The following is an 18,153-nucleotide window of genomic DNA, read 5'->3' as shown; positions in this document are numbered from 1 at the left end:
GGTCATGCGCAGCTGCCTTTTCGGCTCACCTCCATCAGAGGGGCCTCCCCAACATGCCATCACGATCTAGAAACACAGGGTGAATGAGATCCATGGCAGGTGCCCTGGGACCTTCGGCTCCCTTCAGATGCAGAGTTGAACCTATCTAGCCAAATATGTTTGTCAATCTTTGCTCATCTGGATGCCTGATGTGCCTTAAGACTAAAGGTTAATGTTCGTCTACCATCTTTTCCAGCTGTGTGAGATATCACAAACATTACACCATCACTTATGATACCCACTAATGGCCCCTGGCACACGTAACCTCTACCCTTGCACAGCACCCCGATACACACATCCTCTTTGCAGAGCACCCTCCATCCACAGAACCCCCTTGCAGAGCACGCCCAATACACACATCCCCCTTGTAGAGCACCCCATTACACAGAACCCCCTTGCAGAACACCCCTGATTGGAGGTGGCACTGTGGCCTGCCGCCTGGTTTCAGGGCGGACAGCTCCGCGGCAATTCTCTGTCCCCTCACACCACTGAACCTACCTTAGACAGGTGCACAAAATTCAGCTCCTTGCATGCCAGATTGCAGGCTGCTGTCTTTCCGTTCTTAAAGGATCTGATAGATCCTTAGAGCAACCATTCCACTGATCAGTGGGGACATTGATTCAGGGCCCAGTGCAATGCTGACAGCTGGTGGTGGGTTGCCATTTCACAGGACAGCAGATCATACCAGGCCTTTGGTCTTCCCCTTCAGACCATCACAGCAGTGACACATAGGAGGCAACACCAGACTGTCTGTAACAAGCCCCACGAAGCAGCCAGCAGCTGTTCCCTCCCAGGAGCAAGCTGTCATAAGAGGAGGGTCACCTATGTTTCAATACTCTTCTGTATCACGAGATGCCAACTACTTCTTGCAATACTGACCCTGAAGTACAGGCACTAGGAGAAAGAAAGGCATGCTAGACTTTGTTATTCATGGAGGTTATATAGAGGGAAGAGTATACTGTTTCTTGCTGTCTGATTACATCAGTTGGGAAATGTTAGTTTTTGGCAGGAAATGATGTAGCATTCATATGTGTTGATACACAGCTGAACCCAATGGAGGCAATGATTTATTTATAAAGGATATTGGACACACAAAGATACTGTTCTGCATGTACAGTAAAAGGCAATTAGTTAGAAGTTTGGTTGATTAGACTGTGTATGATAAATGTGGCATCCTGAGAAGTTCGTTACTGCAATGGCGGCAGTGCAGTCTTCTAGTCAGTCCTGTTTTCCTGTTCTGCTTATTTCTGCCTTTCCTCTCCTGACTACTCTATTGTTAGGCCCTTGCAGAGAGATGTTCTGCAGGATACTGCAGGCAACGAAAGTCTTGGCTGGTTTGTACTATTGCACTCCTCTGATCTGCCCAAACACTGGAAACACTGGGCTGAATTTTGTGGCACCGGCGGAGCTCCCGGCACCGGGCGGATCCCGCCTTGGCCTTTCGGAACCCCCCACCAGCGCGATCTAATGGCACTCCGGTACTTAAGTGCCCGGTGCTGGGGTCTCCGTCCCTTTAAAGACTGGGATTCCGCCTCCAACAGCTAGTGGCTAATCTCAGTGCTGGCAGCTTTGTAGTATTGACAGAACCACCAGGAGCGGTGACCACTGCCACTACTGCAAGAGAGCTTGGACCCAGGCCCAGCGCTGCAGCCCGGAATCTCGGTAAATGAGGCGCAGTCACCGGGGAAGATCGGCAGGCTCCAGCGAGGGGCTGGCGGGGGACGCTGGGTGTTTAGTGCAAGGGAGAGGTTAATGTATGTGGTGTTTTACCCAGCAAGGGCCCTCAGTGGGCCACAGATTGCCCATGGAGGAGGGCACATCCCCCCTCAAGACCTCAGGGCGGTCATCTCGTTTTACTGGGTGAGCTCCCTGCGTGGCGGAGGCCCCCGCTGCTGCTTGTTAAAGCCCAGCGCTGGTCGGAAGAGGCCCTTAAGTGGCCAGTAATAGGCCACATAAGGACCTCAATTGGCCTCTGGGTGGGAAGGCCTTAGTTGGCCTTTCTTGCCCCCGACAATATGCGTTGCAACGGCCCTCCGCACCACCACCACCATCCCCCCCGCCCCACTCCCTGGCCTCCTGTCGCAATTCTATGGGCCTCTCTGCCTCTGAACCCATCTTAGGGGACCTATAAAATTCAGCCCACTGTTTGAGGAGGCTGAAGGTGTGTTCCACTATGATCTTTGTAGAAGTATCGCCTCATTGCACCTCTCCTCAACTTTTGGTCTTCTTACATAGTGTAACAGAATGAAAAAGGGACAATATGTGAGCCATAGGTTTTTGAGAGCTCTGTAGTGCAATAGGGGACAGCTTTAAGAAATTGAATAAAATGTCAGAATGACCAAGGCAAGGCAGCATAGCTTTAAGAAACAGTTGAACTTAACTGCTTTAAAACAGGAATGACACTCATCCTAGAAAAATAAAAGGCATGGAAATAGTTCAGTTGAAAGGATGAGGTTTGATAGGAGAAAGCTAAGAGTGAGAAGGTGTATGCTGGAAAGTAACCTCTGTTACTGTTTTCTTCATCAGTGCACAGACAAAACTGTTGTAGGTAAAAAGATCTCACTTGTTTTATGCCCTAGTTTTATATTTGGGCCCACTTTGGTTTGTTACAGGAGCTACACAATTTTCAGCACAGAAACAGACTATTCAGCCCAATTGCTCTTTGCTGGTGTTTGCACTCCATCTCAGCCTCCTCCCACCCCCTTCATCGAACCCTGACATCATATTGTCAGGCAAACTCCCCAGCTGTCAAGACTGAGGCATACATGATTTTGCCAAATGAGCATTAAAACTTAAAATTGCAAGCCGCTGACTGGAAGAACATTTGCATAGTACCAGGCAGTGTTGAAACAAAGCAACCAGTCCCCGCCCCAATACACAGAAGAGACCTGGTCAAACCAGTTGGTCACGTGACCATAGGCTGGTCAGCTAGGGGAGTTTTAAACTGGAAAAAACAGAATTTGAACTCAGAACGCAGTGTGCTCCTGGAACTGAAGCAAGAATTACCTCCTCTCTAGTCCTGCCTGCCTCCATCTCCTTCCCACGGAACTGAATCTTGTGAAAACATGTGAACTTCAAAGAGAGAAAAAGTCTCCTACCTGAACGAGGTTTAAGTAGAATACTGGGCCCCACTGAAATGCAAGAATTATCTACAAAAGGACTATACCGTGAGCTCGAAGCACAGTAGCAAGATATTGCCTCAGACTGTTCCACTTTATCTTTTCTGTCTCTATCTGCATGTGTATATCGTGTGTGCATGCTAGCGTGGGCGTGTCGTAGATCCATAGGCATCAACCATATTAGAGTTTAAGTTTTAATAAAATTTCATCTTTCTTCTTTAAACCTCAGAAAGCATGTGTGAATTGGTTTCTTTGTCTTATAATTGGAAAGCAGTGATCAAGGATTTACAAAAAGGGAGCTCAAAACATAGTGTGTTTAAAATTAAACCCTGTTACAATAAGACCAGGTAAAGCCAGACAAAAGATCCCCGACACATTTCTCACCTGGTCGTAACACATGTGCTTATCTCCCCTTAAATGCTTCAACTACTCCTGATGGGAGTGAGTTCTACATTCTAACCACTCTCTGCGTAAAGAGTTTTCTCCTGATTTCCCTATTGGATTTTATTAATCTTATATTTTTTATATCTCTTATATTTATGACCCCTAGTTTTGGACTCACCAAGCAGTGGAAACATTTTCTCTACATTTACCCTATAAAGCTCTTTCATAATCTTAAAGACCTCTATCAGGTGATCACAGAGCCTTCTTTTTTAGAGAAAGGAACTCCAGCCTTTCCTGGTTAGTATATCCTCTCAGTCTGGTATTATTCTGTGAATCTCTTTTGCACTTTCTCCAGTGCCTCTATATACTTTTTATAATATGGAAGCTAGAACTATGCAGAGTACTCCAAGTATGGTCAAACCAAAGTCATATATTTTTAACATAACTTCTCTGTTTTTCAATTCTATCTTCAGAAATTAACTCTCCTTGTTGGTTTGCCTTTTTATTAACCTGCTTTGCTATGTTTAATGATTTGTGTACCTGTATTCCGAGATCTTTCTACTCCCTTTAACACATCTGGACTCTCATTCACCAAATTCTATCAAAATGTACCTCCTCACACTTAGATATATTGAAATTAATTTGCCAATCGCATGCCCATTCTGCAGTTTATTAGTTGTCTGCAAAGTTTGAAATTATATTTCTGATTGCCAAGTCCAAATCTTTAATGTAAGTTGTGAACAATAGTGATCCCAGCAGCGATCCCTGTGGAACATGTTTACCCACCTTTTGTCAGTCTGATTAGCTACCTTTAGCCCATACTCTGTTTTCTGTTTCATAGCCAGCTTACTATCTATTCTGCTATCTGCTCCATGATTCTACATGCTCTGAATATAGTCATAGTCTACTATGTGATACTTTATCAAAGGCCTTTTGAAAATCCAGATATATTACATCTACTGCATTACACTTTTTGTTACTTCAAAGAATTCAGTAAGATGGGTCAAGCATGACCTTCCCTTTTGAAATCCATGCAAACTATTCATTATTATATTTTTGGTTTTTAGATGCTTTTCTATTATATCTCTGAGTAAATATTACACTATCTTTCCTATCACCGACATTGAACTAACTGGTCTATAGTTTGCTGGACTTGTTCTATCACCCTTTTTAAATATAGGAATATCATTAGCAGATTGCCAGTCGTCTGGCACTTTCTCCTTTTCCAAAGAACTTTATGTAATAGTGCCTCTGCTATCTCTTCCCTAAATTCTTTTAATATACGTGAATGCAATCCATACAGACCAGGGGTTCTATCCTCTCTACGTTTGATTAGTTTATTAATTATCTCTCCTATTTCTATCTTAAATGCTGTTATATCTTTTTGATCTCTTCTCATATCTTTTACTTGGATGGTGCAGTGGTTTATGAGCTATGGCTGCAAATATATATTCTTGGTCCTCCAACAGTCACCCATGGAGATAAATAATGCTGGCACTATTGACTGCTGCAGGATGAAGGAATTGTGCAGCTGCTATGGTAACGAGCACTGATGTACATGATTCAATTCCTATGGTTCCAGACCATCTGCATGTTCATGGAATGGTTTCCCTTTCTATTCATGAATAGAGTTGCATTGGCAGTAAGAGCACGTATGGAAACAGTGCAGCCAATTATGCCCTGCACTTGTGGCCACAGATGTTGGACTCACTGGCTTCTAGCTCCCTGCAATTATGTCCTGTCACACAAAATAAATTAATGCTTTTTTTTGTTGCTGTTTACTTTTCAGGGTAAATTGATGAAATCCCTGAACCTAGAAAACAATATATCTGTAATTTGCTTGATATAGATATGCACTGGAGTTTTAGAGATGACAGAGATCCCAAGCACTTGGGCGTCACATAAAAGTTCAATGACAGCTACAAACAAAGTTGCCCTGTGATGGAATGGGTCTGTAAGACTGTTTGCAGGAATGTGCACAGTTCTGTCCTGGTTAAATTTGTCTGGGCAAGTAGGCGTATTTGGATAGGTCCAGATATAAGAACCTGGTTCTGTACATGAGGATTGGCATAAGGTCATGTCTGAAAGGTTTGTCTAAGGGTGAAAGCATTCCTGTCTGGCATGACTCCTCTCCTTTTCCTTTAAAACTTGCAAATAGAGAGCTATGCCCATTGATGGACCTATAGGTGCACACTAATTAGGTTACTAATACGAACATACAAATTAGGAGCAGGAGTCGGCCACTCAGCACCTCGAGCCGACTCCGCCATTCAACAAGATCATGGCTAATCTGATTGTAACCTCAACTCCACATTCCCACCTACCTCCAATAACCTTTCACCATCTTGCTTATCAAGAATCTATTTACCTCTGCCTTAAAAATATTCAAAGACTCTGCTTCCACCGCCTTTTGATAAAGTGAATTCCAAAGACTCACGACCCTCTGACAGAAAAAATTCTCCTCATCTCTGTCTTAAATGGATGACCCCTTATTTTTCAATAGTGACCCCTAGTTCTAGATTCTCCCACAAGAGGAAACATCTTTTCCACACCCACACTGTCAAGACCCCTCAGGATCTTATATGTTTCATTGCAGCAGCTTTTTCGGGAGCAGAGAGTGCGAGCGAGTGAGCAGCTGGGAAGGTCAGTTTAAAGTAAATTTAATTTCCTTTTGTTTTCGGCGGAGACCAGGGGGCTGCTGGGTAAGTAAAACCCTATATATTTGGGCCGTTTCTGAACCCGAGACACCTGTAGTGTCTCCCACCCGCCCTCCTCCTCGAACCAAAAAAAAGGACTCGGTGGTGTGTAGATAAGGTAAGGCTTTTTCTATTTCTCTTTTTTTTTATCGTGTGATTGGTAAAAAACTTTTCGTTCCTTTTTCATTTAACTAAGTTTAAGCTTAAGATTAAAAATGGCAGGAGATCTCAGACCCGTGACATGCTCCTCTTGCTCAATGTGGGAGCTCAGGGACATGGCTGATGTCCCTGACTCCTTCACGTGCAGGAAGTGTGTCCAGCTGCAGCTCTTGTTGGACCGCATGACGGCTCTGGAGCTGCGGATGGACTCACTTTGGAGCATCCGCGATGCTGAGGAGGTCGTGGATAGCACGTTTAGTGAATTGGTCACACCGCAGATTAGGATTGCTGAGGGAGAAAGGGAATGGGTGACCAAAAGGCAGAGAAAGAGCAGGAAGGCAGCGCAGGTGTCCCCTGCGGTCATCTCCCTCCACAACAGGTATACCGTTTTGGATACTGTTGAGGGAGATGGCTCACCAGGGGAAGGCAGCAGTAACCAGGTTCATGGCACCGTGGCTGGCTCTGCTGTTCAGAAGGGCGGGAAAAAGAGTGGAAGGGCTATAGTCATAGGGGATTCGATTGTAAGGGGAGTAGATAGGCGGTTCTGTGGTCGAAAACAAGACTCCCGAATGGTATGTTGCCTCCCAGGTGCACGGGTCAGGGATGTCTCAGATCGGCTGCAGAACATTCTGAAGGGGGAGGGTGAACAGCCAGTTGTCGTTGTGCACATAGGCACCAATGATATAGGTAAAAAACGGGATGAGGTCCTACAAGCAGAATTTAGGGAGTTAGGAGCCAAGTTAAAAAGTAGGACCTCAGAGGTAGTAATCTCAGGATTGCTACCAGTGCCACGTGATAGTCAGAGTAGAAATGAAAGAATAGTCAGGATGAATGCGTGGCTTGAGAGATGGTGCAGGAGGGAGGGGTTCAGATTTTTGGGACATTGGGACCGGTTCTGGGGGAGGTGGGACTATTACAAATTGGACGGTCTACACCTGGGCCGGACTGGAACCAATGTCCTTGGAGGTGCTTTTGCTAACGCTGTTGGGGAGGGTTTAAACTAATGTGGCAGGGGGATGGGAACCAATTGAGGTCAGTTGACAGTAAGGAGGTAGTAACAAAAGCCTGTAAGGAACTAGATAATGAAGTCAGTGTGACTAAGGGGAAGAGCAGGCAGGGAGCAGATGATGAATATAAAGGGACTGGTGGTCTGAGGTGTATTTGTTTTAATGCAAGAAGTGTAGTAGGTAAGGCAGATGAACTTAGGGCTTGGATTAGTACCTGGGAGTATGATGTTATTGCTATTACTGAGACTTGGTTAAGGGAAGGGCATGATTGGCAACTAAATATCCCAGGATACCGATGCTTCAGGCGGGATAGAGAGGGAGGTAAAAGGGGTGGAGGAGTTGCATTACTGGTCAAAGAGGATATCACAGCTGTGCTGAAGGAAGGCACTATGGAGGACTCGAGCTGTGAGGCAATATGGGCAGAACTCAGAAATAGGAAGGGTGCGGTAACAATGCTGGGGCTGTACTGCAGGCCTCCCAACAGCGAGCGTGAGATAGAGGTACAAATATGTAAACAGATTATGGAAAGATATAGGAGCAACAGGGTGGTGGTGATAGGAGATTTTAATTTTCCCAACATTGACTGGGATTCACTTAATGTTAGAGGTCTAGATGGAGCAGAATTTGTAAGGAGCATCCAGGAGGGTTTTCTAGAGCAGTATGTAAATAGTCCAACTCGGGAAGGGGCCATACTGGACCTGGTGTTGGGAAATGAACCGGGCCAGGTGGTTGACGTTTCAGTAGGGGACTACTTTGGGAATAGTGATCACAATTCCGTAAGTTTTAGAATACTCATGGACAAAGACGAGAGTGGTCCTAAAGGAAGAGTGCTAAATTGGGGGAAGGCCAACTATACCAAACTTCGGCAGGAGCTGGGGAATGTAGATTGGGAGCAGCTGTTTGAAGGTAAATCCACTTTTGATATGTGGGAGGCTTTTAAAGAGAGGTTGATTAGCGTGCAGGAGAGACATGTTCCTGTGAAAATGAAGGGTAGAAATGGCAAGATTAGGGAACCATGGATGACAGGTGAAATTGTGAGACTAGCTAAGAGGAAAAAGGAAGCACATATAAGGTCTAGGCGGCTGAAGAAAGACGAAGCTTTGAAAGAATATCGGGATTGTAGGACCAATCTGAAACGAGGAATTAAGAGGGCTAAAAGGGGTCATGAAATATCTTTAGCAAACAGGGTTAAGGAAAATCCCAAAGCCTTTTATTCATATATAAGGAGCAAGAGGGTAACTAGAGAAAGGATTGGCCCACTCAAGGACAAAGGAGGAAAGTTATGCGTGGAGTCAGAGAAAATGGGTGAGATTCTAAACGAGTACTTTGCATCGGTATTCACCGAGGAGAGGGACATGACGGATGTTGAGGTTAGGGATAGATGTTTGATTACTCTAGGTCAAGTCGGCATAAGGAGGGAGGAAGTGTTGGGTATTCTAAAAGGCATTAAGCTGGACAAGTCCCCAGGTCCGGATGGGATCTATCCCAGGTTACTGTGGGAAGCGAGAGAGGAAATAGTTGGGGCCTTAACAGATATCTTTGCAACATCCTTAAACACGGGTGAGGTCCCGGAGGACTGGAGAATTGCTAATGTTGTCCCCTTGTTTAAGAAGGGTAGCAGGGAAAATCCAGGTAATTATAGACCGGTGAGCCTGACGTCAGTGGTCGGGAAGCTGCTGGAGAAGATACTGAGGGATAGGATCTATTCCCATCTGGAAGAAAATGGGCTTATCAGTGATAGGCAACATGGTTTTGTGCAGGGAAGGTCATGTCTTACCAACTGAATAGAATTCTTTGAGGAAGTGACAAAGTTGATTGATGAGGGAAGGGCTGTAGATGTCATATACATGGACTTCAGTAAGGCGTTTGATAAGGTTCCCCATGGTAGGCTGATGGAGAAAGTGAAGGCGCATGGGGTCCAAGGTGTACTAGCTAGATGGATAAAGAACTGGCTGGGCAACAGGAGACAGAGAGTAGCAGTGGAAGGGAGTTTCTCAAAATGGAGACGTGTGACCAGTGGTGTTCCACAGGGATCCGTGCTGGGACCACTGTTGTTTGTGATATACATTAATGATTTGGAGGAAAGTATAGGTGGTCTGATTAGCAAGTTTGCAGACGACACTAAGATTGGTGGAGTAGCAGATACTGAAGGGGACTGTCAGAGAATACAGCAGAATATAGATAGACTGGAGAGTTGGGCAGAGAAATGGCAGATGGAGTTCAATCAGGGCAAATGCGAGGTGATGCATTTTGGAAAATCCAATTCAAGAGTGAACTATACAGTAAATGGAAAAGTCCTGGGGAAAATTGATGTACAGAGAGATTTGGGTGTTCAGGTCCATTGTTCCCTGAAGGTGGCAACGCAGGTCAATAGAGTGGTCAAGAAGGCATACGGCATGCTTTCCTTCATCGGATGGGGTATTGAGTACAAGAGTTGGCAGGTCATGTTACAGTTGTACAGGACTTTGGTTCGGCCACATTTGGAATACTGCGTGCAGTTCTGGTCGCCACATTACCAAAAGGATGTGGATGCTTTGGAGAGGGTGCAGAGGAGGTTCACCAGGATGTTGCCTGGTATGGAGGGCGCTAGCTATGAAGAGAGGTTGAGTAGATTAGGATTATTTTCATTAGAAAGACGGAGGTTGAGGGGGGACCTGATTGAGGTGTACAAAATCATGAGAGGTATAGACAGGGTGGATAGCAAGAAGCTTTTTCCCAGATTGGGGGATTCAATTACAAGGGGACACGAGTTCAAAGTGAAAGGGGAAAAGTTTAGGGGGGATATCCATGGAAAGTTCTTTACGCAGAGGGTGGTGGGTGCATGGAACGCATTACCAGCGGAGGTGGTAGACGCGGGCACGATAGCGTCTTTTAAGATGTATCTAGACAGATACATGAATGGGCAGGAAGTAAAGAGATACAGACCCTTAGAAAATAGGCAACAGGTTTAGATAGAGGATTAGGATCGGCGTCGGCTTGGAGGGCCGAAGGGCCTGTTCCTGTGCTGTAATTTTCTTTGTTCTTTGTTCTTTGTTCAAGTCGCCTCTTACTCTTCTAAACTGCAGTGGATACAAGCCTAACCTGTCCAGTCTTTCCTCATAAGACAACCTGCCCATTCCAGGTATCAGTCTAGTAAACCTTCTCTGAACTACTTAAAACACATTTACAGCCTTCCTTAAATAAGGAGACCACTATTGTACACAGTAATCCAGATGTAGTCTCACCAATGCCCTGTATAACTGAAGCATAACCTCCCTACTTTTGTATTCAATTCCCATTGCAATGAATGATAACATTCCATTAGCTTTCCTAATTACATGCAGTACCTGCATACTAACCTTTTGCAATTAATGCACCTGGGCACCCACATCCCTCTGCATCTCAGGGCTCTGCAATCTCTCACCATTTAGATAATATGTTTCTTTTTTATTTTCCTGCCAAAATGGATAATTTAACATTTTTCCACATTTGCCAGATCTTTGCCCACTCACTTACCCAACCTATATCCCTTTGTATCCTCCTTATGTCCTCATCACAACTTATTTTCCTACCTATCTTTGTGCCATTAGCAAATTTGGCAAGCATACCTTCAGTCCCTTCATCCAAGTCATTTGTATTTAGATGAGCACTTGAAACACCATAGCATACAAGGCTATGGGCCAAGAGCTGGAAAATGAGATTTGAATAGTTAGGTGCTTGATGGCCGGCACAGACACGACGGGCTGAAGGGCCTGTTTCTGTGCTGTATAGCTCTATGACTCTATATAAATTGTAAAAAGTTGAGGCCCCAGCACTGATCCCTGTGGCACACCACTCGTTTCATCTTGCCAACCAGAAAATGACCCATTTATGCCTACTCTCTGTTTCCTGTTAGCTAGCCAATCTTCTACCCATGCCAATATGTTACCCTCTACACCATGAGCTTTTATTTTCTGCACTAACTTTTGATGTGGCACCTTATCAAATGCCTTCTGGAAATCCACCAGTTCCCCTTTATACACAGCACATGTTACGTTTTCAAAGAACTCCAATAAATTGGTTAAACATGATTTCCCTTTCTTAAGTGCCCGGATATAATGCCTTTAATAATAGCTTCTAACATTTTCCGGATGACAGATGTTAAGCTAATTGGCCTGTAGTTTCCTGCTTTCTGTCTCCCTGCCTTTTTGAATAAAGGGGTTACATTCACTATTTTCCAATCTAATGGAACCTTCCCCAAATATCGGGAATTTTGGAAAATTAAAACCAATGCATCAATTATCTCACTAACCATTTCTTTTAACACCCTAGGATGAAGTCCATCAGAACCCGGGGACTTGTCAGCCCGCAGTTCCAACAATTTGCTCAGCACCTCTTCCCTGGTAATTGTAATTTTCTTGAATTCTTTAGCTTAGCTGGACCAACAGCTACAGATCAGAGGTGCAATAACTGCCAAGAAGACTCCAAGAAGTTGAATTTCTGGAGAGGCTGGAGGAAGCATTAAAAGAAATAGAAATTTCACTAAGGTGGTCACTGGTAATCTGAGAGAGTTAAAGGAAGACAAGATACCTGTCCCAGAAGGATTTCATACAAGGATAGTTAAGTATGTGCCTATTGAAATTGATCACACCCTTGCCATTACCTTTAAGACATCATGAGATAAGAGTACTGCCCAAGGCTTGGAAAGTAGCTGAAACAACTTAAATCTTTAAAAAGGAATGATAAGGAAGATCCAGGCAACTATAAGTCCGTGAGCCTAAACTTTGTCCTAAAGTATTGTAAGGCATCCTGAAAGATTGGAGAGTGAAACACATGGATACATATGACATGGTAAGAAGACACGATGGATTTATGGGAGGGAAGCCTTGCCTCACAAATTTACTGAAATTCTTCAAGGAGATCAAGCAAGGGAATGGGAATGACTGGATTGCTCCATGGAGAGTTGGCATAGACTTGATGGGCTGAATGATATCCTTCTATGATGTAAATAACCCTATATAACACTATGAAATGAAGATGGTGAAAATGGAAATTCTTTGTATGTGATGTATTTAGATTTCAGGAAAGCTTTTGATACTATGACGCACAAATAATTTGTCCAAAAGATAGGAAGGGATGAAATCAGAAAAAAGCTTCTGAAAATCAGCTCAACTAGAGAAAGCAGAGAAAGGTTGTGAATGGAGCCACATTGACAGTGCAAGGATCCAGTAATAGGATGTCATAGAGATCAGTCTCGGAGCCACTGCTGCTTACAGTGTATCTAAATGATTTGGAGTTGGGAACAGAAACAACGCTGGCTGAGTTTGACAAAATAGGATTGGAGGATTTCCGATTAATAGGGAAAGGGCAAGTCAAATGCAGAATAATTTGAATAGGCTGTCAAATGACGCTCATAGTGGACAGATGCAAGGTAATAAGGTTAAAGAAGGAAAATAAGCTACAGGAATATAAACTGTGGCTTCAGGCTACAGAATACAACACAGGATAGGGATCTGGGGGTAATGGTTCAGTAAAAACAATAATTTAGTGTGCAGCAGCAGAAAGGAAAGTTAACTAGATCTAGCATTGCAGTGAGATGAAGCAAAAATCGCAATAAAAGATTAAAAGTAATGAAGTACAGCTGCACAATTTTGTTCACTGTACTGTCGCAAGGATACCCAGACACTGCATTGAGGCAGTGCAGAAAAGGGCAATCAAACTGATACCTGGCTTATGGCATGTGTGCTATGGAAAGAGGTTGAATACAGGTTCCTTACTCTGGAAAAGAGATGGGGCGCTACTATTTGAGTATTCAAAACCTTTAAGGGGTTGATAAATTGAACCTCAGAACATTTTTTGAGATTGCCAAATTCTAAAAGCAGGTGCTCAAAATTTGAAGAGGGTGGTGAACAGTCAGCTTACATTTAATGACTTTACACAGAGATTGGTATATATATGGAATGGATTGCCTAGGGAGGCTGCAAACAAAGGTAAATTGGATAGATAGATTAGTGGGCAATGAAGATCAAGCCACCAATTTTAATGGGACTGCAGGAATGATGCACATAAGCCACAAAGCAAGTGACACACCCAGAAACGAGAATGCCGTTGCGACCCAGACAATTTTAATGGCCGGGACTCATGAGCTTGCTCCTGGTCGATTATCCAACTAAAACAGATGGAAAGTCAGTGGGAAGCAGCTGCCCTGTATTTAAAATCGTGTTAGTTGGAGGCAGCTGTCGGAGACGCAGAGAAATGGGATGAGACAATTTTGTTTCATTCATTTATGTATGTGGGTGCCACTGGCATACATTGCCCACCCCTAATGTCCCTTGTGTAAGTGGTAGTGAGCTGCCATGTTGAACTGCTGCAGTCTGTGTGATGAAGGTACTCCCACTGCGCTGTTAGAGAGTTCCAGGATTTTGACACAGCGATCATGAAGGAATGACAATATAGTTCCAAGTCAGGATGGTGTGTGACTTGGAGGGGAACTTGTAGGTGGTGCTGTTCCCATGCACCTGCTGTCTTTGTCCTTCCAGGCGGTAAAGGTTACAAGTTTTGGAGGTGCTGTCGAAGAAGCCTTAGCGAGTTGCTGCAGTGCTTCTTGTAGAAGGTGCACATTGCAGCCACAGTGCGCCAGTGATGGGGAGTGAATGATTAATGTGGTGGATGGGGTGCAGTCAAGTTTTGTCGTGCATGGTGTCGAGCTTCTTGAATGTTTCAGAGCTGCACCCATCCAGGCAAGCAGAGAGTATTCCATCACACTCCTGACTTGTGCCTTGTAGATGGTAGAAAGATTTTGGGCTGTCAGGAGATCAGTCACTCAATGTAGAAAACCCAGCCTCTGACATGCTCTCGTAGCCAAAGAATTTATGTCCAGTTGGTCCAGTTAAGTTTCTAGTCTGTGGTGACCCCTAGGATGTTACTGGTCGGGCATTGTGCAATGGTAATGCCATTGAATGTCAACAGGAGGTAGTTAGAGTTTCCCTTGTTGGAGAAAGTCTTTTTTTGGCACTTCTTTGGCACGAATGTTACTTGTCACTTATCAGCTCAAGTTTGACATTGTCCAGGTCTTGTTGCATGCAAATACAGACTACTTTATTACCTGAGGAGTTGCAAATGGAAACGAATTCTGTCCAATCATCAGCAAACATCCCCACTTCTCACCTTATGATGGGGAAAGGTCATCGATGAAGCAGCTGAGGATGGGTGGGCCTAGGACACTGCCTTGAGAAACTCGTGCAGTGATGTCCCGGGGCTGAGATGATTGGTCTACAGCAACCACAACCGTCTTCTTTTGTACTCGATATGCCTCCAGCCAGTGGAAAGTTCTCCCCCGATTCCCATTGACGTTAATTTTACAAGGGTTCCTTGGTGCCACACTCAATCAAATGCTGACTTGATGTCAAGTGCAATCACACTCATCTCACCTCTGTAATGCAGCTCTTTCGTCCATGAGTGGACCAAGGCGGTAATGAGGTCTGAAGCCAAGTGATCGTGGTGGAACCCAACTGAGCATCGGTTAGCAGGTCATTGGTGAGTAAGTGTCATTTGCTAGCACTGTTGACGACATCTTCTATTGCTTTGCTGATGATTGAGAGTAGACTGATGGGACAATAATTGGCTGGATTGGATTTGTCTTGCTTATTGTGGACAGGACATACCTGGGCAATTTCCACATTGTCAAGCAGATGCCAGTGTTATAGCTGTACTGGAACAGCTTGGCTAGATAGTTCAAGAGCACAAGACTGCAGCACTAGAGCCAGGATGTTATTGGCGCTCACAGCCTTTGCTGTATCCAGTGCACTCAGCTATTTCTTGATATCATGTGGAATGAAACTAATTGGCCAAACATTGGTTTCTGTTATAGTGGGGAACGCAGGAGGAGGATGAGATGGATTATCCACTCAGCACTTCTGGCTGAAGATGGCTGCAAATGCTTAAGTGTTAGGTTCCGCCATCGTTGAGGATGGGGATGTTCATGGGGTTTTTTCCTTCTGTTAGTTGCTTAATTATCCAGCGCCATTCATAACTGGATGTGGCAGGACTGCTGAGCTGTGATCTGACCAGTGGTTGTGAGATCACTTAGCTCCATCTATATCTTCCGCTGTCTAGCATACATGCAATCTGTGTTGTAGCTTCAACAGACTGGTATCTCAATTTTTGGTCTGCCTGGCACAGTCTCCTACACTCCTCATTTTACCAGGATTGGTTCCCTAGTTTGATGGTAATGGTAGAGTGAGGGATATGCCAAGCCATTAGGTTACAGATTGTGATAGAATGTAATTCTGCTGCTGATGGCACTCAGTGACTCACGGATGGCCAGTTTTGAACAGCTAGATCTGTTCTGAATCTATCCCATTTAGCAGGGTGGTAGTGCCACACAACACAATGAAGGGTGTCCTCAGTGTGAAGGTGGGACTTTGTCTCCACAAGGGCTGTTCGGTGATTGCTCCTACCATTACTGTCACAGACAGATGCATCTGCGACAAGTAGATTACTGAGGATGAGATCAAGTAGATTTTTGCCTCATGGATCTGAATTGACCCTCATTCTATCAGTGGTGAATTCCTCAAACTGGCCCATCTAACTTCAATACATGTTCAATGCCTGCATTTGAAACTTGTGACAATTTGTTTTGTTTCAAAACACAATCCTTAAACTGAACTCAATCTCTTTAATTGAAGTAAAAAATAAAGCATTCATAAAGGTGACAGATGTTTACAGTAGCATAGTGAACTAGTAATCCCTTAATGTCCTGGGGACACAATTTCAAATCCCACTACAGCAGCTGGTGGAATTTAAATGCAATTAATTAATAAATTCAATTAATTAATAAAAACCTGGAATTGAAAACTATCATTGATCGTCGTAAAAACCTATCTGGTTCACTAATGTCCTTTAGGGAACGACATCTGCTGTCCTTACCTGTTCTTGCCTATATGTGACTCCAGACCCACAGCAATATGGTTCACTCTTAACTGTCCTGTGAAGTGGCCTAGCAAACCATTCAGTTGTCAAGGGCAATTAAGGATGGCAACAAATGCTGGCCTTGCCATTCCCTATTTTTGTTTTGCCTGGAAATGTTGTTATTTTATCTTTTTTTCATGCATTCAGAGGATGTGGTCATCTCTGGCAAAGCCAGCATTTATTGCCCGTCCCTAATTGCCCTTGTGAAGGTGATGGAGAGCCATCTTCTTGAACCTGCAGTCTGTGGTGCAGGTACTGTCACAATGCTGTTAGGGAGGGAGTTCCAGGATTTTGACCCGAAGTCTATATATATTAATTATATATATAATACTGAGAATGAACCTAACCCTGGCCCCTGGGGAACACAAATGTTTTCTTCTTTCCCATCAGAAAAAACAATTTTACCACTTTTCTGTTTTTTTGTGTTTCACCAAACTTTGTATCCATGCTTTCACAGTCCCTTTAAAGCTCTGATCCTCTATTTTTATCAACAAGCCTGCTATATGACACCTTATCAAGTGTCTTTTGAAAATTCATATGCACAACATCCACTGCATTTCCCTTATCAACATTTTGTAATTTGCTCACAGAAATTTAGTAAATTTATCAGATACTATTTGCCTTTTAAAAGCCTTTCATGCTGAATTCACCCACATCATTAATTTTATCCCATATAAAAGCCTATAAAAGCTACTGACCATCAATGTTAGGCTTGTAGACGTCAAAAGAGAGAATGCACAGCACTCTGGTAACTGTTCAAGCAAAGAAAGAAGGAACTTGCCTTTCACAATGTCAGGATGTTCCAAAGTGGTTCACAACCAATCAAATAGTTTTGATCACAAGGGTTGGGAGGTTGGCTTGGGGGAGAGAATGGGGGTGGGAGGGTGGTGAGGGGTTGGTGTGGTTGGGAATGGGAGAGGAAGTTTCCAAAATTGTTCCCCCTAATTGGCTTTAATCTTTCTTTTTGCTTCTTCCAGGAGAGTACATGGCCTCAGGTGGTAGAGATTATAGTGTAAGGTATCACAAACAGCAATGAGATAAATGACTATCTGTTTAATAATGATTATCTGTTTAATGGTGTTGGGAGAGGAACAAATATTGACCTCTTCTTCCAATAATGCCAAGGGGTCTAGATTCACCTGACAGAGCAGTCAGGGCGTTGGTTTAAAGTCTCATTTGAAAGTCTGTAATGCACAGGAATGTCAGCCTGGATGATACGCTCATGAATTTGGAGTAGGGCTTAAGGCTACAACCTTTTGATTTAGAGGCGAGAGTGCTTCGACCAAGCCAAGGCTGACAATAAACTACTTCTACATTCATCAATGAGAGGCAATTGGGGTGCAGGAGAGCTAGAGTGGTGTGTGGTATTACTTGAACTTTGTGACTGGCCTGTTGCACCATCATTTTCTTTTCTGGTAATGTACATTATACAATAACTTGCATTTATATAGTACCTTTACATAGAAAAACATCACAAGGTGCTTATGGAAACCATCTCTTACAAAAGAGGGGGTAAAGTTGGAATAAACTTTTCTTATCAACTCTGTATGTTTGCAATATAAAATCAAAATTTCTTGGGAATAATCTTATTTCAAGATTCAAAATTGCTTAGTAAACCACTTTCCATGTGATGGTTTATTTTATTTGAAGCCCCTGGTGAGATTATTGCCTTGTAATCACGCCATAATATATGGCACTACCTCTAGGATAATAAAGGCTGATGTATGTTACCATGAACTAACACATAAAGATATTGGGATGACCTTATAAACTGGGAAGCAAGCTCAAGCAATTCATTAATGTCACATCACCTGTGAGATT

The 18,153-nt window shown here is 43.7% G+C and overlaps 1 protein-coding gene across 1 annotated transcript in view; it reads right to left on the bottom strand.

Moving 5' to 3' along the window:
- Positions 1-18,153, bottom strand: part of LOC137377412 (disks large homolog 3-like) — a 550,827-nt gene that overhangs the window by 315,914 nt on the left and 216,760 nt on the right. The window lies entirely within an intron of this gene.

Source organism: Heterodontus francisci, chromosome 15 (genome assembly GCF_036365525.1).
Source record: "Heterodontus francisci isolate sHetFra1 chromosome 15, sHetFra1.hap1, whole genome shotgun sequence".
NCBI lineage: Eukaryota > Metazoa > Chordata > Chondrichthyes > Heterodontiformes > Heterodontidae > Heterodontus > Heterodontus francisci.
The sequence above is the reverse complement of the archived record's forward strand: the minus strand, read 5'-3'. Positions and strand labels throughout refer to the sequence as shown.